Source organism: Dermacentor andersoni, chromosome 9, assembly GCF_023375885.2.
Source record: "Dermacentor andersoni chromosome 9, qqDerAnde1_hic_scaffold, whole genome shotgun sequence".
Classification (NCBI taxonomy): domain Eukaryota; kingdom Metazoa; phylum Arthropoda; class Arachnida; order Ixodida; family Ixodidae; genus Dermacentor; species Dermacentor andersoni.
The window spans coordinates 67,209,741-67,237,563 of record NC_092822.1 but is presented as its reverse complement, the minus strand read 5'-3'; the positions used below and the strand labels follow the sequence as shown (position 1 = coordinate 67,237,563).

Here is a 27,823-nt window from a genome sequence, read left to right as displayed (position 1 = left end):
GGCTACCCTGTACCGGGGGAAGGGGAAACGGACGCGATAGATGAGAGAAAAAGAATACGTAAAGAAATGAACGTGCTATACATCTCTGGCCGAACTCTCTGCGATTCTGCAAGGAAATCTCTCACCACCCTCTCTCTCTCTCTTTCTGTTCTGCTGGCTTCGTGCTGCTTAGTGTTCGGAGTGCATTCGGACGGTACGTGCACCCGGACGCCATGTGTATCCAAAGCGAGCGTCCTCCGCAAGGGGTAAGTGCAGCGTACGATGGAGAAAGAGATGCGACGCCGCTCATGCGCGCTCTCGCCGCAGCTGTGCAGGTCCGGCGCGGTCAACACACCTCGGACGTTAGGGTGTCAAGGGCACGCCGATACGGAGGCTTGTCGGTCGACGCAGATATATCGCCCCCCCCCCCCCCTCTCGGGAACGCTAAGGTGCCCCCCCCCCCCCATTCCCCGCGCCTCTTAATGGCGTGTCGGCACGCGTCGCATCCGCCGCAGCTCTTGTACAGGGTGTCCCAGCTAACTTTAGCCAAACTGTACAACGAAAAAAGATAAATAAAAAAGAAGAGTTAAGAAACACGGGTGCAAGATGCAGCTGTATATGACCTACTGTGTTCTGTCGTCAAAGGTCTGACAACCGAAAGTCTTAAAATTGTGTTTTCCACCGCGTTGTCTCGATCTCGCTTTTTTTCTTCTTCTTTTCCTTGTTTCGTTGCACAGTTCGGCTAAAGTTAGCTGGGACACCCTATATACGTAGGTGTGTTTGAGAAGGCGACGCCCTATAATTATAAAGGTAGCGTCGTTAGACTTGTTTTTTTTTTTTTTGCGCTTGTAGAGAGCGCTCTTAAGAGGAAGCCTTAGGTGGGCGCCCACTCCCGATTTCAGATACACGGAAAACGCCGAAATACGTTTATGAGGCAACCGCGCGTCCGATTTGAAGGAAATTTGTTGCATTTGACAGATGAAGTTATATCCTGGCAAGCTGAAGCTTCAGTAGGGGCCTTGAATTTTTTGCCCAAATTTGCCTAAATCGGCTAGTTTCCTTATGAACTTTGCAAGTTCGTAACTATGAACAGAAAAAAAAAAAAAAAAACACATAGGGTACTTCTGTAAACCGCATCAGTTAGGGTCGTGTAAAGCGGAAAAATCTGATATATGAATTTGCAGCTTACGTGAACTCCTTCTACTCTTTGCGAAGTCATAGCTAAAGCCCTACTCACAAATTAATTGCGTAGTTCGCATGTGTGTATAATACATCGATTTTATGCACTTTAGATCTATTATTGGAACTTTGTTATGATTTTTAATTTCAGAGTTGCATAGTCTTAAACTTGATAGTATGTTTTTTTGTATTTTTAAGTTGAACATTTCTTGTAGATCTTTATAGCAATTTGACGTGCATAAATAAAATAACAGCTTCCTACCGTCACTAGATTTTAACTTTTCTCTCTTAAGTGCGAGAAGCATTATGAAATTCAGTACAGTAGTCGCCGAGAAAACGTTCTTTCCGTGCCCATGTGTATATTTAGACAGAAACCACCGAGCTAATGCTTCCTCTCGACGTATGTCCGTCAGTCGCTGTGTACACATTTGTGCCAGTGACTTGTTCTCGCGAGTTCTGTGCAGTGGTAAAAAAAAAAAAAAAGACTGCGAGCTTCGGCTCAACTGAACACAAATAGTTTTCTCTGAGGCCCCATTTCACTTGGGAGTTGGGAGCATTGCAACGCACGACCAATCTCAAAGGCATTGCGCCATGTTTCACGGTAACATTTGACGTATCGCGCTCTGTCAGCAGCGACGAAACAATAGCTTTTCTTTTCTCGTAATGACGGCAGCCAGTAGGTACCTTGTGTATGCGCTTCGAGCCAGTGATTATTCTGTTTTATTTTTCTTTTTAGAAAACGTGAACGCGGCTAATTCTACGCTAAAAGAATGTTCGACTAATCTGTGATTTCCGACTAGAAAATGGGCGAAGGCATCCCCCTGCCACCATGACTCTATTTCTCGCTGTGCGGCGTCTCGGATTAGAGTTATGTAACTCTGACTGATTATTGGCCGTCCATCACAATTCGTGATTCAAATAGGTATCGTTACCCCTTCCACTCGAGCCTGCGCATGCGCATCGTTTCTTCTTCATTATTATTATTTTTTTTACTAGCGCCATGTACAGGACTGACGCTCGAGTTCCATGGTACAATGGCGTAGTCGGAACGTCTTCTGGCGTAGCGGCAACGCTATGCCGATATCGTTTCAGTGCGAAGAGAATCTCGGAACCTATTCAGCGTCACTGACGTACCCGTACGTTCTCCACTTTCTCAAGTGAGCATTTTTCGCGCTCCCCGCGCTGCATTTTAACCTGCTCACCCGCCGCGATGACTCAATGATTATGGAGTTCTGTTTCCCAATGAAAAGCAGGTCCTTTTACCTTGGCACAGCAATCCCTCTCCCATCGAAGCAACATTTATATCGGCAACACACATATATATATATATATATATATATATATATATATATATATATATATATATATATATATATATATATATATATATATATATATATATATATATATATATATATATATATATCGTGCGTATAGGCACAAGCTTGAAAGCCCTACGCGGTCGGTATTAAGTTGCAGCGCGCCGTTGCGCTTCCCCTCTCATAACCGTATTGTGTTTCTATGAAACGTTATAGACACTCAGTCAACCGCACGCGAGTGTGGCAATGAATGAATGAATGAATGAATGAATCAATCAATCAATCAATCAATCAATCAATGAGTCAGTCATTCGATCTTATAAGTACCATCATGCATAGTGTTGTGCCTCTTCACATCTACTGCTAAGCTGCAGCACAGTATGGTACGGTATGGTAAAATTTTATTGAAGTCCTGCAGATCGTGAGTCTTCGCGAAGCGGGCCGCTCCCACGTGGGAACGGGAAGGCCGAGCCTCCCGGCCGCATCGTCGGCCTGCTGGACAGCCCAGAGTTGGTCAGCCAGAAGTGGGCTGCGGAGAACCGCCTCCCACCTACCGATCTGTTATCGATGATAGGGCGTGACCGGGCACACCGCCAGAGCATGTGTTCTAACGTGGCTGTTTCTCCACAATCGCGGCAAGTACCATCGGCGTAAGTATCCGGATAGATTTTATGTAGGAGCGACGGATTGGGATACGTATTCGTTTGTAGTAGACGGAGCGTTAGTTCTTGAGCTCTATTGAACTGCGGATGAGGAACGAATTAGGTTCTACGGCTGAGATAGTAGTGTTTAGTAATCTCGTTGTAGGTGGAGGCCGTGTGCCCTTTCTCTGGGGAGTCGGCTTCCGATTGGTTGAGGGTAGCGCGGTGGGCAAGTTCACGTGCAGCCCCGTGAGCCGACTCGTTGAGGTTGGGAAGAGCATCCTCTATCTGACCCTGATGTGCGGGAAACCAATAAATGAAGTGGTGCGTGATTGCAATTGCCCCCCAAAAGTCTGAGGGTCTGTTTGGAAACGGTGCCTTTTTCAAATGCTCTAACTGCAGACCTTGAATCACTATAGATGGCATCCCGTGAGCCATCCAGCAGGGCTAGTGCAGTAGCCATTTGTTCACCAATTTCCGAGTCCCTAGTCCGAACTGAGGCAGCATTGGTGATTCCTTTCCGAACATCGACAGTGACGATGGTGAACGCCCGACATCCCTTACAAGAAGCGCCGCGGCATCCACAAAGCTGACATGTCGCTGATCACAGTGTATTTGCCTAAGGAGGTTGGCCGCCTTTGCCCTCCTTCTACCGCGATTATGATCGGGGTGCATGTTCCTAGGTATGGGCGCGACCGTAATGTTATCGCCAATCGACGGAGGAACGTCAGAGAACTCCTCCGCTATTCTATCGGAGTGATATCCGAGTTCCTGGAAGATGGATTCCCCTGCCTTCGTTGTAGTGAGGAGAGTTGGCTGTGTGCGCTCCTGGGCCTCTGCAATCTCTTCCAGAGTATTGTGGATGCCAAGCTGCATTAAGCGCTCCGTACAAATGTATACGGGCAACCCGAGAGCCTGCTTAGTAATATTCCTGAGGTGCGCGTTCAATTGATCCCACTCTGCCCGTTTCCATCGATGCCTGGCTGCCACGTATGTAAAGTGGCACAGAACGAAAGCATGCATTAGTCGAATGAGGTTATCCTCCTCCAGAGAACACGAAAGAACTTCGTGACAGCGAGTTTTCAGATATGTCTTCTTTAATTGAATAAATAATTATCCTTGTCACCGAATACTGATTAAAGAAGTCCCTTGATAGCCTTGTATAGCGGAAAGGAGCTTTAAGAGACTGAAGCTTATTTCCAAAAAAGAGAGGGAGAGAGAGAGAAAGAAAAAAGCCGCAGGAGAAAACGAAGTGTTCTAGACGACAAAAATGTGCGCTATCTGGCAAGTTTAGCGTTGCCACGTTTCCCAAAGCCTTCGGTGCTCAACATGATGCTTTACTTTTTTGCAGGACCGTGGGAAAGGCGGACGTTCAAAACGGTTTGCAGGCTCTTGGTATTATGTAAGATTAAGGGCTCTGAAGCGGACAGCGTAAATGATTTATGCTCGCTGTTTGTCGTCACCAGTTCGATTAGAGGGTTATGGATAAAAATGATGGGAAAGCATTGGAGAGGGGTAGGGTGGCGAGGGGGTTATGGCAGAAGGGCGCCAGGAAGTGGTGGGTATTCACATCAACCGCATGCAAGCACTTCAGTAATCGCGGCCGGTTACGGAAGCTCAGCTTTACCACTACGTCATCAAGTGCGCGCAGTTCTGCTGCCTCATTGCAGTTCTGTGCACCGTAGTGAAAGACGTAGCTGTGCTCATGGTGACCGATGCTTTCAGCGTGCGCCTCCGGATCTCGTAGGAGATGTTTCACAATGAGAGTTTGACGCTGTCGGAAAGCTAGAGGCAAGTCTGCCGCTGCAGGTTGTTCGGACACCAGATGCGCTGTTCTCGTGGGTTTGCAGTTATATCATTCTGCTCCGATTTTGACGTGGATTTCTATAGAGAATGTGTATAGGCACCCTGCCACATTTTTCTTTGAAGCTCGCTGGTGTTAGATACCGGTCCTACAACGCTTGGCTAGAGCGGTTGAATTGACTCAATTAAATCACTTGACTGCGTAATTTGCTGAACATAAAATTAATTGAGCTTCTTCACAATGTGAAGCTAAACGACTGAAAGTCGAGGAGTTTGAGAAAAGTCTTACTGAAAACTTGCCTCTTCTCCAAAGTGAGCTAACTTTCGAAGCAGGACGTCTGATTTAACTCGCAACGTGGGTATTTTAATCAAGTTGTATGATTTGCGCGTTACGATTTAATTAGAGTTTAGTTTTGCTCCGTGCACTTGTCGCTGGCGATTGGGGTTTGTTGCACAAACTATTCAGCCAATTAATCGAGAAGCACGCACCAGAGAAGGTGATGCTTTGAAACCGAGCGTCGGGCCCGTACTATCGATCCCCTCCTTCGACGTATTCTGTCGATGAGTCTTTGGTGGAAGTATAGGTTGTGCGGCGTAGGAAGCAGCCGGTGTCCCCCTGCACGTGCTGCATCGAACTAGCCAGTTCCGTTGCCGTTTTGCGGGGTAACAATGCCAGCCTTATAACCCTCCGTTTCACGTTCTGCAGGTAAAGCTGCAGAAGTTGCGCAAGTAGTGTGGTTGCAGAAGTCTTGCTCCGCGCACTTTACGATGCAGTTGTTATTTGTCTGCATCGCTTTCTACTGAATGAAACTATACTTTATAGATTACAAGTGCAACCTGTGGGCGGAACGTTTCGTTACATAGCGCATTATTTGTGCGCCTTTTTGCTAACAATATACACCGCAGTATGTTTTGGTCGCGCGCCCAAGCGGTGCACTACGGCCGCTTGTCGCAAAAACGTGTCACTCCGCTGCTTTGGCGGTAAGTAGATTCAGTCCTGCGACGCCTTCCGCGTAATAACTACGGCATATTATATGGCTTAAACGCGCGAGACTTGATGCTACGTTGAATTATGGATGACGCATACCTGTACCCGTCTGTCATTTCTTACAAACAATTTTTGTTGTTGTTGCGAGTGTGCTGCAGGGGGAGCAAAGTCTCTCTAACCTTGGTAGCTTTGGTTGCTGTCTTTGAAACGAAATGAGGGGGTCTTCATACGGGAACCTACGCCAGCGCTTGCGCGTGCATACGTTTGAAGTTTCCCTAGCAGCAAGCCTTGTTTTCTGCTGCGCTGTTCTCGGTGCTTGCAGTGTGGGGTTCCTTCCTTCCTCCCCGCTACCGAATATCCTTTTTGTGGGAACGCTGAGGGAGGTGGATGAATAGAAAGCAGACTTGCTTGCGTGTCGGGGGTTCGAGCGTCGGGAATAAGCGTGGTATGTACGCTTGGGGATGCGAGGAATCACGAGCGTGGGAAAAGCTTTCTCCCGCACAAGCCGGGGGCGTGGTCGTGACGTCATGTAGCGGTGGAACACCGCTCAGCAGTCGCTTTTGCGTGGCCGAGAACCCCGCGTTTATTCGTTCTTCATCCGGTGCCTTTCTGTCCATTCTTGGAACAATGTAGCGCGGTGCCCCCCCTCCCCCCCCCCCCCCCCCACACACACCCTTAGACATATATTCCTACTCGATGGATCTGGTTTGCATCGCATTCTTGACACGGCAGCAACGACAGCTTATGTCGCGCTAAACCACATACCTTCAAAAAAATCTGTGGTTTACGACTTACCTTTTACCACCGGCCAAACTTTACCCCACACTTTGCCATGAGACGAACGAACGCACACGCATCGCAAACACGTATTAGTCGCCTTCGTTTTGAGCGCGTAAAATGTTACAGGGAGGAACCTGACATTGAGAATACCTTGTTATTCTTGTTATTGCTGGCCTTTGAAGAATAGACTTGCGAAAAGCTAAATATCGGACAAGCATACAAATTACTTCATCGATGAAGAAATGCAAAAAAAAGAAAAGAAGGAAAGGCAAAGGGTGTAGTCATCTCAGAGGCGGGGAGCTATAGCGTGTTCATCCGCTTTACCTTTTTTTAGACTGTGTTTGCACTGTGAGTTATGTTTTTTTTTTTTTGTTCCGTTCGTGAAGGAAATGATATTCAATATCTAAGCGCGGTTGAGGAATACAATTGCCAAGATTGCATTCCGTCGACTCGAACCAAAATTAAACTGAACTCACGGCACACACATTGACATTGCTTGGTAAGTTTGGAGGATTGTATTCAGTCTAACGGATGTTGTAGCGGCCGTAAACACCGAGATAGCACTCATATTGTGAAACACAGCGCGAACAGAGGCTAGGAGGAGAAAGAACAGATCTCCAGGAGAAGTGCATAAGCTGAACTCACAACTGAAGAACTTGACTGCATAAATCAAGGTGCACTTGGGCACACAATGAAGTCACGCGAGCACGTAGAACTCTTAGTGTGGGGTGACGACGACGACAGCAATAACGCCAGCAATAACAACGCAATGCCACAATTGGCTCAGAACCATAAGTGCAAAATAAAAAAAGAAGAAAAGACGGAGACAAACCATAAAGCTACCACTCAAAGTGGGCCAAGACTACTGCTGCAGACTTAAAACTGAGCCAGCAATGTGCATTGCCAGCTGGCCTCTTGAAGCTATGCCCACATGTGACGTCACGTTCTTCTTTAGATAGTCAGCCGAATGGATGACTGAGCTAAGAGAATGTTGTCATCCAGATTTGTTATGGCTGCACTATTTCGTTCATAAGCTAAAACATGTTACCATACGTTCGAGCTTTGTGGTTATTAGTTTTGTTGTGTTTTTACTGTACTAACTGTTAGGGAAGTATTTTTCATTTCGTGTTCCTTAGCCAGTGTGAAACAACGTTATTCTTATTTTCTGTATTAGGAGACTGCCTTATCCATGATAATAAAGTAGCAAGCTATTTAGTCGTCAAGCTTCCGATTTTGTAGTAGTTAATAAATTACAACAATCAACTCAGTCGCACAATACGTATACCGTTACAGGGATTTCCCCAGCAGCAGTAATCACCGTCTGGAGAGCCTGCCGGCGAGTCACTGTTTTACGGGAATTCCCCTGGTCTATTCGTCGAGGTAAGCCTCTTTCGCTCTTCCCAAATTGAAGTCCATAAAGATTAGCTTTGCCCAGTAGAAACCCGTTGCATGTAATTGGGGAAGGGCGAAGGTTGGGGGGTGGGGTGGGGGGGGAGTTGCGAAAATTGCACTTTGCCTTGCTTCCTTGCTCGTTTCACCGTGGTTGCCGCTCATCTTGGAACCAGCAAATTGTTTCCGTGCAAAACACAGTCGTTTACGTTCGTTTCCGGCAGAGGCGTGAACGTTCGGGTGCTGGTGCCAGGAGCATACTGGTACACATGTCTGCGCAGTGTCATATGGTACTGAAGGAGCTACACTGCGGTGCGCAATGTGCTGCTCGATCCGAAGCGGAGGATTTTCCTAGAAATGTGTGCAGCGTTTAGTGTTTCCAGAAGGCCGCCAGAGAGGTCTCTGGCTGCGTTTCCTCGCGAGTATGTACCTTCAGTGGTGTCGTGTCACTCGCACACCCTGAAGGAGGTGCTGCATGCAATATACTACGTGCGATACCTGCAGGTGCGCTTCTCCACGCACGGGGATAGAAATATATAATACGACTTCGAATAATAATTAAGCTGCCAACATGCATGATGGTGACGTCATTCCTGCCGCCTTATACGGAACTTCCCCGCATCATCCGAGCTTGCGAAATACGTGCCTCAGATATAACTATGCTACCAGCGGGAACGCAGCCATGTTTGTTGCAACGTGTTTGATATGTGGGAAAGCCCGCTTACAGAATTTTGCACGCGATCCGTTGCCGCCAGCCTTGACCGCCAGGCAAGACCCGCCTGTTCCAACATCATCATTGCCAACAACAAGATCCTGAGTAAGCCATTCGAATGCACAGTAACAGACAAAGGCATGCTAAAGTATCGCGATCGTAGGAGGTAAATATTCGTTGAATGAGAAGCATCCTTCAATATGGAATAAAGTGAAACGAACAGTCCAGATCGAGTACCACGTATACTGTAGATATACGTACTTACACATATTGCTGGTGTCGATAAACAAGCTTTTCTTTCTTTTTTGTTCCAGTGAAAGGGCAAGGTAACAGTCCGAACAGAACAACGATACAAAAGAAAAGAAAGAAAAATAAATCTTTCAGTCAAAGCAATACAACGACAATTGTTGATAAAATTTGTAATCACATAAGAATATAACACATGGGTGACAGTAAACAAAAATGAAGAAAGAAGTACCGGTGATACTAACAAAACACTTGTTTATGTAGATATCTGTAGAATTGTGCGGTATTGGCGCATCGGCTACGAACGGCCGAACTGGGCCACTACGCTAGAGGAATATTATCAAAAGCTATTAGAGCGGCGCTTTCGCCGGCAAAGTAGTCGTGCACCAATTTCTTTTTGCCATGCAAACAAACGAAGAAACAAACAAATACAGCCAGAGAGGCATGGCGGTGCACCCGCTCCTTACATGCCTTGCACTGAAAGGCTACTACGGTGGAGCAGGGTGTGCCCACTACGCTCCTCCTACTGAACGTTAACGTGTCGCGCAGTTCAAATGTGATTTTGGATGTTGACGTAGCCGCCACCATTTCCGTTTTTTTTTTTTTTTGCGCCTAGGACGCGCCAAACTCGGTGGCTATCGCTCAACTTGCGGTGGAGTTCACAGTGTCCCATCCCTTCGCTGTGCTATGGAGTGTGCTGCATATACCTACGCGCGGCTGTGTTTTCTCGCACCGAGTATCAAGCTGCACATTTCTTTTCGTTCTGGCCTCTATGACACTCACTAAATTTCCTCTTTATGTTCGGTCGTAACGAGCTTCGAACATGACGGTGTACCGCCGAAAAATTCGAAACGCAGATTTTTTCTCGCTTACTTCAGCCTGTTTAGTAGACTGCGTCGATAAATACACAGAATAATTGTAGGGAAAAAGCGCAGGGATACAAAACACTCTTTTCGATTGTTGTCAGCTATTGACCAAGGGCACAGCACTTTGTGGCAAAGAGAGGAAGAGAGAGACAGAGAAAGGCAAAGGAAACACAGGGAGGTTAACCAGAGATTATCTCCAGTTGGCTACCATGTACTGGGGGAGGGCCAAGGGGATCCGATAGGTGAGAGAAAGAAGGATAAAAAAAAATTAAAAACCTACACACACAATCTGCCCGTAGATGACAAGGGGGTAGCCGCCCGCCGGCAGCCCCCGACAGGGTGAGGAGAGGAGCTCTGTTGGAAAGAGAGTGATTGAGAAAAAGGCGAGTTCGCGCTCCGCTTGTGAGTCCCATGGGCCGCGCACGAGTGCAATCTTTCGCACAGACATTCAACGTAGCGTATGCTATCCGCAGAAGCTGTTACTAAACTAAACCGGGGGATGGTTCAGTGCCCCTTTAAGGAGGCTGGCGACTCCCAGGAAGGATCACAATACGGTCCTCTACCCGTGTTGCTTTGTAAAGAGGTACGTGCGCAGTTAAAAAAACGAAAGAAAGAAAAAAAGAAAAAAAAGAAAGGCGAGCAAAGAAAAGTAAGAGCAAAAAAAGAAAAGAGAAACACATTGTTTGACATTGAACAAATACGATGTTATTAGAATTAGTGTTTCAAACGGACAAGAAAAAAATAGTTTTTTGACTGTATCAGTAACTTGCTGTTCTGCATTACAAGATAAATAAATAAGGACACTCCTACCGTGAGAACAGGATTTATACAGGCGGTGACGTCGCTTTTAAGCTGTTGCACAAACTCCCTGTGACGTCATGGATTTTGACGGCGTACGCAGGGGCAAATATCGACCGCACTACATTCTAATACATCTAAAGGCTGAACTAAGAAAGTTTCAAGAATTCTTACTGCACCACTACGGCCAAACTACGAGAATATACGTCGGCACCTCCATGACGTCCAACTGACGTATAAGAGGTATTGGGATTTCAGCGCAGAATTACAAAAGAGCAAACAATAAAGACAAGAACAAAACAAAAGTTGACCTTTCATTAATTCTTTTTAAAATAATGAACGCATTAGCACAACATAATCAGAATGTAGTTTGGAAGAGCACTTTATCAGCCTGAACTGGTTTAGTGTTTCTTTTTAGTGTCCTTTGAATGAAGTTTTATATCTAATTAAAAGAAAAATCTCTGTTCCCATCGACTTTGTTAAAGCGATGTTTCACGTTAATTTGTTCACTTTTGTAGCGTTTTCCAGCGTCGTTCTTTCAGTGGATCGCTTTGTCACAGCGGTTACCAGCGTGATGTATCAATATACGGCCGTAGCTAGTTTTTCACGTATATAGCTTCACGTTTATTGCGTTCTTATACCAGATCTATACGGCTTTTTCTCCCTGCATCGTTTGCTTCGGCGACAGAGGAGATAGAAGCGAGGACAAAGATCTTGCGTAGCGGCTGCATTAGCTTTTATCTCTGAAACCTCGTAGTTATTGATCAACATTATGATAAAGAATATATGTTCATTCAGCACCAGGTCAACCAATGCCTATCGAAGTCATCGATAAATTTAGATAGCCTGAAAGGGTCTCTCCGGCTGAAAAGTTGACTTCCGTTATCCTTTAGTGACGCGAGAGCTTAATAAGCGAAATGTTCTATACAAGTGAACGTTCCTTCTGTGTTCGCGAAATAGCTTCAATGTGAACTAAGTGCTATTATGAAACGCAATGGCAAAAAAAAATGGGAGTCCCTTTTCTATAGTTTCAAGAAGCTATGTATCCTTTTGCTTTTAAGCCAATCGTAGGCATAGACGTGCGCAGGGATTTTTGAATAGGGGGCGCCAGCTATCTTGGAGCGCCCGTATCAAATTAAAAAAAAAATTTTGAACGTGCAGCCAACCTTGTGATATTTCGCGAACGCTAAACGAAAAATGAAAAAAAGAACAACACCGCCATGGAATTTGAGATATAGTATTTATTCAACATAACCGTGTGTAACACTTGTGCACTTTTGGGCGCTAGGCCGTTGTGCAATGTTTATTTTGTGCACAGCTTATTTTAAACTACCCGAAGCTGTGCACCAGTCGATGTAATACAAAACGATACTCACTGCTTGCTTGATTTGTACAAGAAAACCCGCAAGGTGTTCGTTGTCACGCAGCCCTGAATGTCTGCGTTCCTTTTACAAAATGATGGTTAGCCGGCTCTGTTAGCACGAGGACATCGCATTGCAAGTAAGTAGCGCGAGAACGGGACGAACATTAGGAGAACACACGACGCGGGCGGGCGCTCTGTCTTGTGTTCTCCTAGCGCCCGTGTCGTTCGTGTGTCCCCTTAATGTTATTCCTGTTCCCGCGCTCTTTGCAATACTGTTCGTTTTTCAGAACTCTCCTTAGCGCTAATGCACTTCAAAAGCTACGCCTCCACCAAAGTGGAAAACCACTTTCGAAAACCTCTTGTATCGCGCTTTTCAAGCTGTCGTTGGCATTAACAACACGTCAGGAGTCTAGCAAACATGGATAATATGAGTGGCGTTTCTAGCGTTCCCAGATCCTGTTCCCATCTATATCTAAAGCAAAAGCCTGCATTACTTCTAGCAATGCAGAATGATCGAAGTATAGCTGGCAAAAAAAAAAAAAAAGAAGAAAGAGCGCAGTGCCTTGCTCAACAAATGGAAAAAAGCAGCCACCGATGGCGCAGCAACAACAACGAGTAGAGCTTCCCCAGTGAATTCACGCCAGATAAAGACGCCCTGTTTTACTCTGCCTCTCGGAAGGGCATCGTGCCATATACACACGTCTGGGACTGTACATATAGCGTGTAGTCTAGTATATGTAGTAGTTTAGTATGTATGTATATATATGTATAGTATATATATAGTAAATATATATAGTATGGGACTATATACGCAAGCCACAGAGTGGGCGCGTTCCGGACAGCGGGCGTTATTGCCGTTTCGCTGACGTTCTTTGCCGATTCCAAAGTCCTATATTCTGATTCCACAACTTGACGGAGGACGCGTCCGATTGCTTCAGTTCGCGCAAAAAAGAAGAAAGTAAGACCGGCAAAAAGGATAATTAACCGCAAAGTATACGCCCTTAGATTTCAGACCGAATTGCACTGTTTTCGTCACGATGTGCGTCGTGTGGCATACGTCGGCGATATTTTGCCCGTTTCCCTCGGTGTACGTTTGGGCCTATTTTTCGCTAATGCACGCTTGCTTCTCCATGCAGCTGGTGCGCCCTGCTCTTTATTGCTCTATTTCTTCTTTTTTTCTCGCGTGGCAGCTGTTTTCTGAAAAATGAAAAGAAAGAAAACATCATGGCGAGGAGTCCCGTGCTACATTGTGGCCAGCAAGTCCCGTGCCCCGTCGTTCGTGAGAACACACGCCTGTGTTTTTGTTTTTGTTTTTTTCTCCAGAAAAGCGGAAACTCGCGCACCGCTCACGGACGTGCTCGTGGATTGCTGGCCCATGGTATGCGCACGGAACCATGTATATGCGGCTGGAATCGCACGCCTTATTTGTTTCCACGCATCCGTAATGTGAACCCATCGGAGAGTTCTGGTTTGTTCGGATTATACGTATAGAACACTTGGGTACAGTTGGCATTGCAGCTGGTGGCTGAAAACGGTACGAGAACTGAGGAGCGTCATACCAGGAGCGAGAAACCAGGAGTGAAAAGCACACGCGCTAAATCGGGAATCGCTTTGAGTGTGTGTTTGTCTCATGTCCTTGTTCCTCACGCTGTTTTCTATGCTACAGCATACGCACTAGCATTCGCGGAATAATTTATAGTTTTACTTTTGTTGCTATAACAAAGCGATCACTTTTTTTTTCTTGTTCGTATGTGCCGTGTACAGAAAGGAGGCCCCGATTCAGTCTCCAACTCTGGAACCTCCTCCTGTACACTGCATTTTTTTTTTTGTAATCGTCATATACACAGTAAAAAAAATTTGATTCCGAGTCTTGACCAGAAATGCAGGAACTTCGACGCGGGCAGTGGTGCTATAGCGCTGGTGGCGCCACTTTCGTACGTATTGTACTATATATGCGGAGCGCCACAAAACTATTATATATTTGGTTACTAGAACTCCGCGCTACTCAGCTATACAGTGGCTCAAAGGCGACGGCGTGGTGGCATAATCGGAAATGTTACAACCGTTGTTTTTCTTCTGCAACAGCAGCGCGAAACGAAAAAGGGGAAAAAAAGTGTCGGACACTTCGTGTTTGAGGAAACCACCGCAAGTAGGCATTACGATCGCTGCTGATGACATTCGAGCAAAGGAATATCCCGATGCCCCGTAAATTGTACCACATATGTGGACAGGCAAAACTACAACGTTACAGTCCTGAAACGTGCTGCTGCACCTAGTAATGCAACGGTACAGTAACAACCGCGGGGCCTCAGTGGCTATGACTTTCTGGTGCCGAGAACAAGGTTGCGGTTACGATTCCTGCCCGTGGCTGCCTTATATCCCGATGGGGATGAAATTCAAAAATAAAGAAAAGGGAAAAAAGAAGAAATCGCTCGTGTAACTTACATTTATAAGAACGTTAAAAGCGCCAGGCGGTCGAACTTTGTCTTTTCTTCGTTTCTTTTTTCGCCCAAATATACCCGAGCTGTAGTGTGCTCGCATTGTCCCATTATCGGGATATAGCTGCTAGACGCGTGAATCGAACCCACAACCTCGCGCTCATGCACCGGAATGCCATAATCCCTCAGCCACCACGGGGGGTAAGGTATCTAATGTTGAATTCCAATGGTAGATCGCGAGCGCTCGGCCGGATCGCGTCACTCCCACTGAGATCGCTCTCATGTGCGCACACCATATCTGCGAAGGGAATGCGTGCGCTCCCACGGGGGCACTTAGTACAGGAAAATCAAGTGAGAGGGCGCTAGAATAGAGAAAGGAACAAGCGCTTGGAAGCGCAACCCACCACCCCATTTCACTGTCCGTGTCAGAAGAATCATCACTCGACTTGGAAATTGTAGTCCGAGTCGGAGCTGTCTAGGAGCACGAACAAAATCGCACGGCGCGAAGCTGCGTCCACGTTTCCCATGTCGTCCATAGCTACCCACGACCGGAAACAGGCGACCGTGACAGGAAGCAGAGGCGGGTGAAGGAAATACGTCACGAGGACTTCCGGTCAAATCTGCCGATTTCGGCGGAGCAAATATTTTTGCTCCACGGAGCAATCCGGGATCAGCGGCTGGTCCCAATCTGCCATTGAAACACACAGCTCACGCTCCCATTCTGCCATTGGAATAGGATTGCTCCATGCAGAGCAGAAAAACTTGATCTGGATCTGCCATTGGAATTCAACATAAGAGCGAACTACCGTATTTACTCGATTCTAAGCACCCCCCCTTTTTTTCATGATCGCGATGCCCAAAGTGAGGGGGGGGGGTGCTTAGATTCGAAAAATCTAGAATGACCCCCCTCCCTCTTTTCGCTGCGACATCACGACGAGACGAGTGCGAGAAATAAAATTTTATTTTGCAAACATCCAAAAGAAAAATCGGCGCAGACAGTGAACCCACGCTCGTGTCGGATGCTCAGTCACTATCACTGCCGCTCTCGAGTCCGCGCGGCTCTGCAGTCCGGCTGTGCGGCAAGATCGCGCCGTTCCACCTCGGGACTCCGACGGCCCCGGCTCGATGACAGAGCGAGCAAGCGCGCTTGGCGGTCTTGGCTATATGCGCTCTACCTAACAAATAGGGGGATGCTTAGATTCGCATGCAAACTTTTTTTCCCAATTCTCTCGCGAAATTAGAGGGGGGTGCTTAGAATCGCGAGAATACGTAGTAGTTCGTTATCAATAATGAACGCAACTAGAGTGCAGAAACATATTAGCAGGAACAGAGACTACTGTATAACTAAGCGTTTCACTCAGTTTCAAGGCACGAGCATTTTAGCCAGACATCGCGATGATTGTACCAGATTAATTAAAGAAGGAGCAGCCGTAGCCAGTGACGATGAGATGAGAAAATTCTCCGTTGCCCTCTCTGTAAGGGAACTGTCAAACCGTTGTAGTGAGGTGTGTAATTAAAAAAAAATATGGGGTTTTACGTGCCAAATCCACGATTTCATAATGAGGTACGCCGTAGTATGTGAGGGGCTCCGGAATAATTTGGACCACATGCTAAATCTAAGTACACGGGTGTTCTCGCATTTCGCGCCCATCGAAATGCGGCCGGCGTGGCCGTGATTCGATCCCGCGACCTCGTGCTTAACAGTTAAGCCAAACACCATAGCCACTAAGCAACCGCGGCGGGTTGGTGTGCAGTTGTCCTTTGTAGGTGGTTAGCTCGTTCTTTTTTTTTTTTTTGCATTTGTGAGGTTCTTGACATTTTTCCTTTGCCTCTGCGTGTCTTGCCATTGGCGGTTATGTGTTCAGGAATTTGTTTGTGTGTATCCGTGAAACTGAAAAGAAACCTTTAGGTGGAAATCAGGCGCTTAGCGTTTGCCCTTGTTATGCGCCCTTTGTCAATTTCTGCGCTTTAATCGCTTTCATTTACGGGTGTGGGTTGTTTCGGCACCTCAACAATTTTTTTTGGAAAGAAAACCACGCGATATCGTTTTTAATTTCATTCTGGGATCATAGGGGCCAAAACTACGATTTCATTACGAGGCACAGCCGTATTGAGGGCCTCCAGGTCAGATTTTACCACCTGGTGTGCTTCAACATGCAACTAAATCAATGTTCACGAGCGGCTTTTTTTAATTATTATTATTATTTATTTTTTTCGCGTTTCGCCGTCATCGAAATGCGGCTGTCACTGCTGCGGGACCGCACCCTCGACCTTATCATGGCAACGCCATCGCCGCTAAGCTGCCGCCGCGGGCAATGCTATTTTTCTCTACGCAAATGATGGGAGCCCTTTATCATGAAACGTAGGCCTCCCTTTGCGCAAGACACGTTTTTTAGTAATTTTCCAGGATGGCACCACAACTACTTCGCATAGACTCGCGCGCGTGTTATTCACGTGACGCGTCGCGATAACACGAACACGTGCCACGGCTTGCGTCGGCAACAAAACAGTAGGTGCTCACTATAGGTCGCGCGGAATGCCGCAGGGGTTTCCGAAACAGAACTCGCGTGTAGCACGCCTTCGATCGAGAGACGAAAGCTGTATGTATACGCACGATCGGCTACTTTGCGTGACGAGATATTCATCGAGCGCTGAATTGGACTCGGCAGCCGTTCCGCCACGGACTGTACACGCCCCTGGACGACCTCTGAAGCGCTACCGGCTTCCGTTGCGCGCACTAATTGACGAGAGAGGGAAATTGGGGGAGGGTGCGTCGGGAGGGGAGCCCGCGTCTCGATCCGTCGAGTGTAATGGTTTCGCACGAGCTGGAGAGAAGAGCCGATATATGTCGCGAATGCCAAACGCCGGCCTTGGGCGAGTTGCGCAATATGGCATCTCTGTCTCGGTGGTTATACTTTGAATTTGAAGCCAGGAAATTGTGAATGCGGGATTTGGCGCTTATCACTTTTTCCCTATAATGGAGTGCGTATACACGCACTCGGGATTTGTGCGTTTTACGCGAGAGCGAAATTATCACGGATTGTCCCGGGCTCTTCTACTCGTGCGAGAGCCACCGCTTTTTTGTTCGGTGGCCATTTGCATAACGCTCTCTTTCTATTTATTATTTTCGGCGCGCCTTAGCCTCCTCCGTAGGCGACATGTTCCTCGGTGCTTTCTTTCCCCCCTGCTGTTCACTATACGGTCTAGCGTTCGCCATTAGCCCGGGTCCATTACCTGCCCTAACGCATTTCATTATCATATGGCAGCCTCAGGTGCGAGGCGTAGCTGAAGGCTTCACGAAAGGCGCGATTGGCTACCTTTGTGTTCGTGCGACCAGCCTTGCCCGCAGCTGCCGCTGCCATAGCCGTCTACATTACCGTTGGATTTGACTACGTTATTGGAGCTGCCGGGCAGTTTCTGTGCGGCGTTTTGCTGCCGAGCATGAGGTAGTGGGTTCGATAGTCGACCGCCGCGACCAAATCTTTATTTCAGTACTGCCGGTCTAGGTTCAGACCTTAGGCAGGAGTGCGTTACAATTGTTTTCGCACATAAAACAGATGTACAGTAAACACATGTGAGGACATACAGCAATAAACGTTAAGAATAGGAAGATTGCAACAAGAAGCTTAGTTAGTGAGAACACTGCACGGTAAAGTTACAAAAAGAAGAATAAAATATACAGAGAGACGCAAAAAAGCGACATCAAGGCTGATGTAGTACATCAGAGCTGGGTGTTATGGAATCGAAAGCATGTAAATAAGATGATACTGTCGTCGGCCATTCGACTACAGCTGCTGAAAGTGAATTCCAGTTGGTTATAGTTCTTGGGAAAAAGGAATGTCGGAACAAGTTGGTGTTACATGGAAGCTCAGTTACTTTTTTAGGGTGATAGGAGCGAGTGGGCCGTTGGTTTACGTCGCTTAAATATGTATCCTACATAATACCTAATTGTCTGTGGTATAGAAGATAAAAAAAAAGTTTCATTCTCTTACGGCGTCGCCTAATTTATCGTTCTTCAAGTTTAGCGTTTTCTAAGAGAGCTGTAGGTGATGCTTGCCAATTGTATTTGTTATAAACGAATCTAACTGATTTCCTCTGTATTTTTTCCAGTATTGAAATGTCTCTTTTTTGTGTATGGATGACATACAGCTTAGGAGAATTCTAGTAGTGCCCGAATAAAATTTTGTACGCTAGAAGCCTAATTCATTGTGTTGACTTGCCCAAACACCTCCTTAAGTATCCGAGTTTTTTCATCGCCCTCATTTGGATATAGTAAATGTGGTTGTTCCATCAAAGATCGTTAGAAATGACGACTCCCAAATACTTATATCTGGTTACTACTGTTAAAGGTTGATTATCAAAGATGTATGGGAAATTTATCGGATACTTTCTGCGAGTAATACTCATTGCGACGGTTTTCTTTTTTTTGTTATTGGTCACCTGCCACTCTGAACCCCATGTATGTATTCGATACAGAGATGCGTTTAGTAAAACCTGGTCATTAGGCGAGGTATAATTTCCTGATATATAACGCAGTCATCGGCAAAGGGCCGTATCTTGGCAGGAATGTTCTGAAGAATGTCATTAATATGCACGAGGAAAAAGAGAGGACCAAGGAAGGATCCTTGTGGAATGCCTGAAAGTACTGAAATGGCACGCCAATTTACTCCGTTAAAGGACACGTCTACATGCATGATAGGTAGGCTTCTATCCAAGCTAGTAAGGTGGTGCTTTTTAGCACTGGTTTTAGCTTCAATAATAGTTTTAGATGGGAAACATGGTCGAATGCTTTTTTCGAAATGTAGAAATATAACGTCAGTCTGGTCATGTCTGTCTAGGGCAGCTGCTATATCGTGGATAGTCTCGACGAGCTGAGTTATTATTGAATAACCGTGGCGAAACCCATGCCGGAAGGAACCTAAAAGTAGATATACGTTTAAAAACTATGTTCTCTAAGAGTTTTGCACATGTGCATAGTAAGGAAATATATCTGTATGACGACGCATCTGAATGAGCGCTGGATTTACGAATTGGGGTGATTTTCACGTATGTCCAGTCGCTCGGAAGCTCCGCATTAAACAGTGAACTCTTAAATAATAAACATAAACATTTCAAGCACCATTCCGCGTAGCGTGTTAGAAGTATATTAGGTACGCCATCTATACGTGGCAATTTCTGACGTCTAATTTTAACAACAGCGTAAGCATGCCTCCTTCTAGGATATATCAATCAGTAATAGCTACTACGTTATCAACTTTCTGAAATTCTGGTGTGTGGTCACTGTCGACAGGAAATACAGAACCAGAATAAGTATTAAGTGCCTCGGCAATCACTGCGTCGTCCGTCACAGGGATACCACCAAAGGAAAGAGTTAGGGCGGATTTCTTTTTTGCCGAAATGTGTATCTGGTGATGACATAAGAAACTTTTTTAGGCGAATGCTTTCGTAAGAACCTTTGGCCCTTTTAACGATATGCTTTGGTTGTTCCCGTAGTTCCGATACTTTCTCTGAACCGCCGAAACACGGATGCTATCTGAGCTGTGCCCTTTGTTTAGTTTGCGCCGCTGGCGTGCGATCTCCTTCGTCATCCACGAATTATGTGTACGCTGTAAGTTACGTCTGTGTGGAACAAATTTTTTTACTCAGGTTAATACAAGATTCTTAACAAGAACACCGCATATATTCGACAGAATATGCATGCAGCCCATTCATACAATGAGTTAAAGAAAGAAAATGAATTATCTAAAGCATCCAATATATCGACGTCACTGGCCAGCGCGAACACAGGAACAATACAATCCTTTTTTGTCAACCTCGATCGGAATTTAACTTCTAGATTCAAGCACAGCAATTCATGGTCTGAGATTTCCTTGAATCTATCAACGTTCCGCTAGCGGTCAAGTACACTGTCGTTTACAAGAAAAAGATCCGAAATTAATTGGCTGTCGTTTTGTATTAGTATAGGTGCTTTTATTAGCTGTGTTAAGCCACGTAACAAAACAATGTGTATAAGCGGCTCAGCGCAACTAGAAAGTGCTGCAGGAAAATCGCCATTCCAGTTTATTGATGGAACGTTAAGTCACCAGTAAGCACAAGATTAGAAGTGTGGTTCTTGCACAAGAATCCGTTGAGCCCTTCGAAAAAACGAATGTCCTGTCACTGTTAGGGGGAGGCGGTAGAACCCGGCAATTACGAACTGGAATTCATCAAAGTGAATTTTCACGAAAATGCCTTCCACGTCGGCAATACCCGGTAATCTTGCAAAGCACAACGACTCCAAATACAAGAAAGCGGTGCCGCTGGTGCGAGAGTCTCTGTTCTTGGGGTAAATATGATAGCCATGCGTTACGACTTCCGGGTCGTTTATGTCGCCTTGCATCCAGGTTTCTGCAATAACTATTACGTGGTGTTTATGGGCAGTAACTATACTTTCCAAATCAACTGTTTGCTTTACTATACTTCGGGCGTTTAGATTAAGACAGCGGAAAATGTTGTTGCGGCCTTTGGTTCATTGTGTGACCCCCCCCCCCCCCCCGCCGTATTCGCGTGATGCCGACGATCCATCATCTGCTTGTTTCCGCGGTGTTGGTTGCTCAATACTCGCGTCTTGCTAGCTCTGTCCCAAGCAATTCGGTGCCAATGTTTATTTCATCGTAGACCAGTTTTACCTTTGGTTCGTCTTTCTTCATGTCACTCGTGCTATCCCAAAGACACTTTCGAACTTCTCTATCTGGCGGCCGAGAAATCTTCCGAGATTGAGACGCTCTTTAACTTTAATTTGTAGCAGTTTTCCAGGACAGCAACTTTCTCACGATGGTCAAACAGTTTTAAGGTTACAGGGCATGATTTGTTAGTACGGCCGTTGGCCAATTCTATGAATACACTCTACGTAGGATACCTTTACTCCTAGCGCATCTCGGAATAAGCCATCGGTCACGGTCTGTGCAAGTAATTCCGACGTTTCTGCAGCAGGCTCCTAGACGCCGAACACAAGAATATTGTTTTGCCTGCTCCTATACCCAAGCTCGTTTAATTTCTTGTCTAACTGTTCCACAGTTTGTTCCAATTTCACAATTTTGGCCCCGAGGTCTTTAACAATTACCACTGATTCTTCGGCATTCTCAAGCCTATTCTCTAGCTTCTCTAGTTTTTTTTATGCATCGTTCTTTGTCCGTCAAGAAGCTCACGCAGCATCTTTTCCGTTTCGGACCCTGGATTGGATTCCACGTCACCACAGAGCATTAAAAGACACAACGCGACGTCTCTCACGTAACAGAACAAAGCACAAAAGCGACGTGGGCACGTCAGCTGGATTAGGCATCGGTCGCTAGATTGCATTGATGAGTACTTATTGCTCACCTGCGTGATGTAGAACGGATTTTACATCCTGTTCACCGGCGGCCAGCTGACGTGCCCACTGAAAGGATGCTCGGGTGATGAGCTTCTTATAGGCGCATCATCCGAGGAAGTCGAAGTAGGTGGCGCTCCAGTCCAGTTGACGAAGCTTCCCGAGAGCTCACGCGCGTAGTACTCAAACACACGATCCGGTCCTTCTGCGCATTCTCCGCTCAAGGAAAACGCCGTTAAATCGAGCCACGTTGCTTCAGATGCGCCGGCCGAGCATGTTGCCCCGAGTAGTAAAATCTGTGTGAAATAGAAGAACGGATTTGGCATCCTGTTCGCTGGCGGCCGGCTGACGTGCCTATTGACGTGCCCATTTCGCCGTCATCAATGTTTTGATGAGGGCCAAATGCAAAAGCCGCTCGTGTACGTAAACGTAAGTGCACGTTGTAAAGAACCCTAGGTGGTCATAATTGTTCTGGAATCTCCCACTGCGACGTCTTCCATTGCCCCGGTGTTCCTTAAGGACGTTAAAGTCTAGCAACTAACTAACTAACTAACTAACTAACTAACTAACTAACTAACTAACTAACTAACTAACTAACTAACTAACTAACTAACTAACTAACTAACTAACTAACTAACTAACTAACTAACTAACTAACTAACTAACTAACTAACTAACTAACTAATCAATCTCGTTAATAATAAACCTCCTACAGAGAAGGCATCTTTCGCCTAAGCCATGATATTAGCTTTCATATGAGTTTCTTGACCTGCGGTCCGTAGAACGTCCTCAAATGTTAAGAATAAATATCATTCGCGTTAAGAAATGTTCAATAAGCATGTGAATTTCTTTCCCCCAAATAATTAAGTCCTCCTCCTGAAGCGTACAACGATCAGGCAAAGTACACAGATCACAGGCTCGCAAAAAAAAAATGTAGTGCTTTTAATTGACGCTTTAAAAAGCTTTCATGCTTAACTTACAATACAGCTAGTGCGGGTCCTACTATCAATTCTTGCGGTCACTCCCTATTCGTTGTGGGCCCGCCGTGGTCAAAGGTGATGGGCGCAAATTGACATTCCCTTTGTCTTTCTGCCCGAGTTTCATCACGCCATTTACGGCAAGACGGTTCTGCGGAATCCTGCAAGGTGGAGGAAGTATCACGAAAGGAAAAAAAGAAAATTGTCAACCGCCATCTATGAATCCTAAGTGTCGAACGTGGGGGCGCTATAGCCGAACAACCTGTAATACTTTTGCAACAACTTGCTCACTCGCACGCCTTATAATTCCCGATGATCGCAGGTTTGATTTTATATATTACACTCACTATGGCTGAGTCAACTCTCCGAGCGCCGAGCGAGAGGCTAAATTTGGCTCCGATTGCGTCGTGCGTAGCGCGACCACAGCGCCATCTGCGCACGAGTATCATGCGATGGCTTACTTCCACGAGACGTTCATTTGAGCGCACGCCAGCCGCTTGTGCTCAGACGCGAGTAAGAGCGGGCGCGAGAGAGAAATCTGAGGGCTTTTGCTCCATGAATATATGACTCTGCATAGGCACTACGGAGGAGGTTTCTTAGCGCGCGTTGTATTCGTTTGTCCCCAGACATGGCGGCATTACGGAGTGAGGTCGAGTTTGTTTACGCTCGGACGATGGCTGCCGGGGCGGTAAAATAGCTGGAGCAGTGTGCACTGATGCCCGATTTGGCGGCCGCTGTGTCGGACTATTCTAGTTCACTATAGTCGGACGGAGTGCCTCGCACCTGCGGCGCTTGTGCTAAGTCAGTCGTGGCGGATCATAGCTTTCTCGCGTCTTACGGCCATGTACCTTGTAACTAACTTCACAGATCTTTCTATGGGAGCAGTAGCGACCGTAGCAGAGCCCGGGCCGCATATATTGAAAAATCTAGAAGGCAGAGCGCCTTAGCAACCGCGGTTGAACGCAAGTGGCTGGAAGGCCGTTGGTGACGATGAATGACTCAGCCCCAGTGCCGCAGGTGCGAGAAAGTCTGTCCGACGTACCTTCATAGGCGAAGTTCTGAGTGGTATTGCGCAAGTCGCAGGGTGCGGTAGTGCTGAGCTTAGCGTCACAAGTTCGTGGCTGGACGTAATTATATTTATTCAATCGTGTTGTTTACTAATTGTAACTACGTGCCATTATTTCACATTATTGGCGGCGCCTCCAGGACACCAAAGCGGCAACGGGGACACTAAAGCTAGAACCCGGACTGGTCCGTGGGTTGGGACCGCGGAGGATGAAGCGAGCCAGGGGGTGTTCGCATAGAACATTGGCTGTCCGCAATTTTTCCAGCTTTGATTCCCCTGCTACCCCTTGGGTGCCCTGGAGATGCTGCGCCACCTGCTTTATTATAACCTCAGGTAATCTCCTGAGGCCTTCGTTTGCCGGTTACGTGTGTACTCCTGGAGCAGTGCTTCTAAAAAATGGAATCTATTGTCGTGACCAAAAAAGCGACCCGCGATTTATACAACACCAGTCAGATCCTTGCCCCCTCAGACATAGCGATCACCAAATGGGACGTCCGTCCCCACTGCCTCACCACGCGGGCAGCCAGCGGCGGAGCGTAAACAAACTCGACCGCACTCCGCAATGCCGCGTTGTCTAGGCGACAAACGCACACAACGCGCGCTAAGAAACCTCTTCCGTAGTGCCTCCGACCCGCCGTGGTTGCTCAGTGGCTATGGTGTTAGGCTGCTGAGCACAAGGTCGAGGGATCGAATCCCGGCCACGGCGGCCGCATTTCGATGGGGGCGAAATGCGAAAACACCCGTGTACTTAGATTTAGGTGCACGTTAAAGAACCCCAGGTGGTCGAAATTTCCGGAGTCCTCCACTACGGCGTGCCTCATAATCAGAAAGTGGTTTTGGCGCGTAAAACCCCATAATTTTTTTTTCTAATTAGGTTTGACTGATAAAGTTTTCTTGCAAAGCTTTATTTTTGCTAGTGTCGCGCTAACTAATTGATTATTAAAAGTGGAGAGAGCATCCTGTGCTCTGAAAATCTTCGTGGGCGAGTGTAAGGCTTGAGCCACATAAGACAGCTCTGTAAATTAAGATGAATGAAAGCAATTCACAAAGTATATAAAGCAAAGACTACTATACTATGTGCGGTTATACTTTCTTCTCACACCGCTCACTGCCAGCAGCCTATAGAAGCAACACCGCGTAGTAAAAACTGCTAGCATGACAGGTACTGGGGCTCATTTCAGACTATTCACGGTCCTGTGGGTTCTAGGAATCTTCAGACGCCTAAATGAGACAATCGCCGAGGAGCGCATCCCCACGACTATACAGTATGTCCCAACTGGCAGCGAACGCTTCAGTGCTCAAACATTCGCGACAGTTATTGTACATGCAGATACAAAAAGAAAGAAAGGCTGCAATTTCATAAGTACGCGATGACCATAAAGTGCCTCTAAAGTCACGCAGCTAACGGTTTCGCATGGCGAGAACAGGATCAAGTAAAACCACGGTTTGAGCTAGCTGGTAATGATTTACGATTCAAGCAAACTTTTCGGCGCACACTATACTCATACTTGACAGACGCTTCTGCGCGTGCGTGTCAATTCCAGATGTTTCGCATTTGAGCTTGACGCGTAACAGAAGGAGCGCTTCGCGATGTATGCAGCTGTTTGTTGACTTCGCGACGGGGGATACGTATAATGTGGTCGACAGAACAGACATATCGAACTTACCATCGATGTATATGTCGTCATTGAAAGCGAGGAAAGAAGCACGACAGAAGTGGTGCTAAGTACAGAAGACGTGAGTAAACTGCTTTACGCCAACAACACATGCTTCTTCTTTGTCGAGGTGGACCCAAGGATTGCTCGCACAAACATTTCGTGTCGCAGTGGAATGCGAAGTCGCGCCTGGCGGCGTCAAGTAGTTGCTTATATTCTTATAGGCGTTTGCTATTTTATTTTTGCTATTTATTTTCTTGCTTTCGCGTTTTGTTTGCAAGCGTCGCTGAGACGGTGCTCCTTAATCGCGCTTGCTTAGAATGGTCAAGTGGCCGGTTGCGCACTGTGCCAGCGTCCGCAGCTGCGGCTTCGCGGTAGCTGCTAGGTCCCGCATACCTGTACGCTTCTCCTATATTCGATGAACCCAGCATTTGCCGTGATCATGGTGGTTCCGTGGCGGTTTCGGCCTGTGTATCTGTTTTATTTCTTTCTTAGAAAGATGGCTGCCTAACTCGGCCGATTGCTCACTCTAGACAAGTGTGATTCCGTATTTGCATTGTTTTATCTCTTATCGGGGATCGTTTACTTCTCCCAGATTAATCCCTGCTTTCGGATTATCGCTCGACGCAGGATGCGACTGCTAAATTCTAAATATCTTGAATGTTTTCGCCCCCTTTCACAGGTACAGTGTCATGTCTAATCCGATTGCGTGCTCAAAGCGAACAATGTTGTAGTACACTTATCGTATGTACGTGAGCGCCAATGATTGGATGTGTGGTGATAACTGCATGAATAACCGACAAAGGTTGTCCTGCCAGTTGAAATTCGTCGACCGACTACTGTGATCGTCGCTGTCGTAGCGAATTGAATGTTGCTTGTCCTTCTTGACAGAAGTTCGCCCAATAAACTTTTGAACTCTTAGCTAGCATTGGTGGATTTCTTTAATTAATATTCGTCAATACAACGTGACAATAACCAGACAGGTGCATGCGGAACTGTACGGAAGCTGTTTAGTTACGTTCCTGCCGTCGGCGTAAAAGAAAGTCGACACGTAATTTCATCTACACCGCAATGTTGTCACAGGCGTCGAAAAGCACCCGTATGAAGTGCGTTTCGAATACCCGTAATGACATGAACGCCAAGGAGGTAGCATCAACATGTCCGTCAACCACTCAATGTTATTTGTTCCCTTTTGTGTTGAGACCAAGGAGGTTTAAAAAAAAATTTTAAAGCTCCTTGGCCAAGACAAAGGAAAGCGGCTTTTACCGTAACAAACATGAGGGGACATTCGGTTTGCCCACGTACTTGGAAACGCTGCTTGCAGTGCCTAGTTATGGTGCTTAAAGCGACACTAAATCAAAAAAGAAGAAGAAGAAAACAGCGATTAGAGCTTTGTTAGGTAGTGCCCTTTCTTCTCACAACGCCAGCTCGGGCCTAGTTGATTTTGTATCGGTAAAGCTAGGCCTGCTGCACTGCATCACATATGAGCCAGAAACTGAAATTGGAAGTTACAATACTTTCATAGAGACGCAAGAATCTAAACAGGAAAATACTTCGCATTACGTCACGTCACACAGATAAACACGCGCTGGGGCATCCCCCCCCCCCCCCAAAAAAAAAAAGAAGGAACTTCGTTCTTAATTTTCACTTTAATAATCAACATTGCATTGCGAAATTGACGAAAATAATAGATTGTCAGTCCAAATATATTTATCGTTTCTCGTTAGTGCGCCTTTCAACAAAAACAAACAAACAAACAAACAAACAAACAGGATTGTTGCACTTGCAAGAACACGCCGGTGGCCAATAAGAACCGGCGTGAAAGGTTGTTAAGTCTCTGAGTTGTCTTTCAGGTTTAGGGCAATATATTCATAGCTCGAAGTTTGCACATCCTCCCGTTCAAGCAGCGGAACTGCGTGAGACCGTTTGGCATTACGCTGGAGATACAGATTTGTTTACTTCGCCGAGCAGGATATTGGAATTCGAGGGCGATCGTATGCGGTGTGGACACCTTTCTTTTCTTTCCCCGTCTCTCCGCGAGCACTACACACACACACACACACCCCGTGAGTGGTCCTTTTTATTGGCGAGATGGCTCGCAGCTCCTCTGGGGAGACGAGACCCTTAAGAGAGAAAAAGCGGAGCGAACGGCGGCGAATGCAGCGATAACGGGGGGCGAGCAGAAGTACTCGAGAGCAGACGCCCGGGGTATAGCAGAAGGCACCTGTGCGTGTGTTGCTTGTGTTGCTCGGGCGAGCTCTCGCCCGAAGATAACG

At 46.5% G+C, this 27,823-nt stretch overlaps 1 protein-coding gene across 7 annotated transcripts in view; it reads left to right on the top strand.

Annotated features, from left to right (window-relative positions):
* axo (axotactin) overlaps positions 1–27,823 on the top strand; it is a 196,996-nt gene that overhangs the window by 52,719 nt on the left and 116,454 nt on the right. For 6 of the 7 annotated variants that reach the window (XM_050176084.3, XM_050176080.3, XM_050176087.3 and 3 more), the window contains exon 2: positions 7,983–8,069. The exons of the other annotated variant lie outside the window; for it this stretch is intronic. The gene's annotated coding sequence lies outside the window, so the exon portion shown is untranslated. The remainder of the gene's footprint in view (positions 1–7,982; positions 8,070–27,823) is intronic. 7 annotated transcript variants of the gene reach the window in all.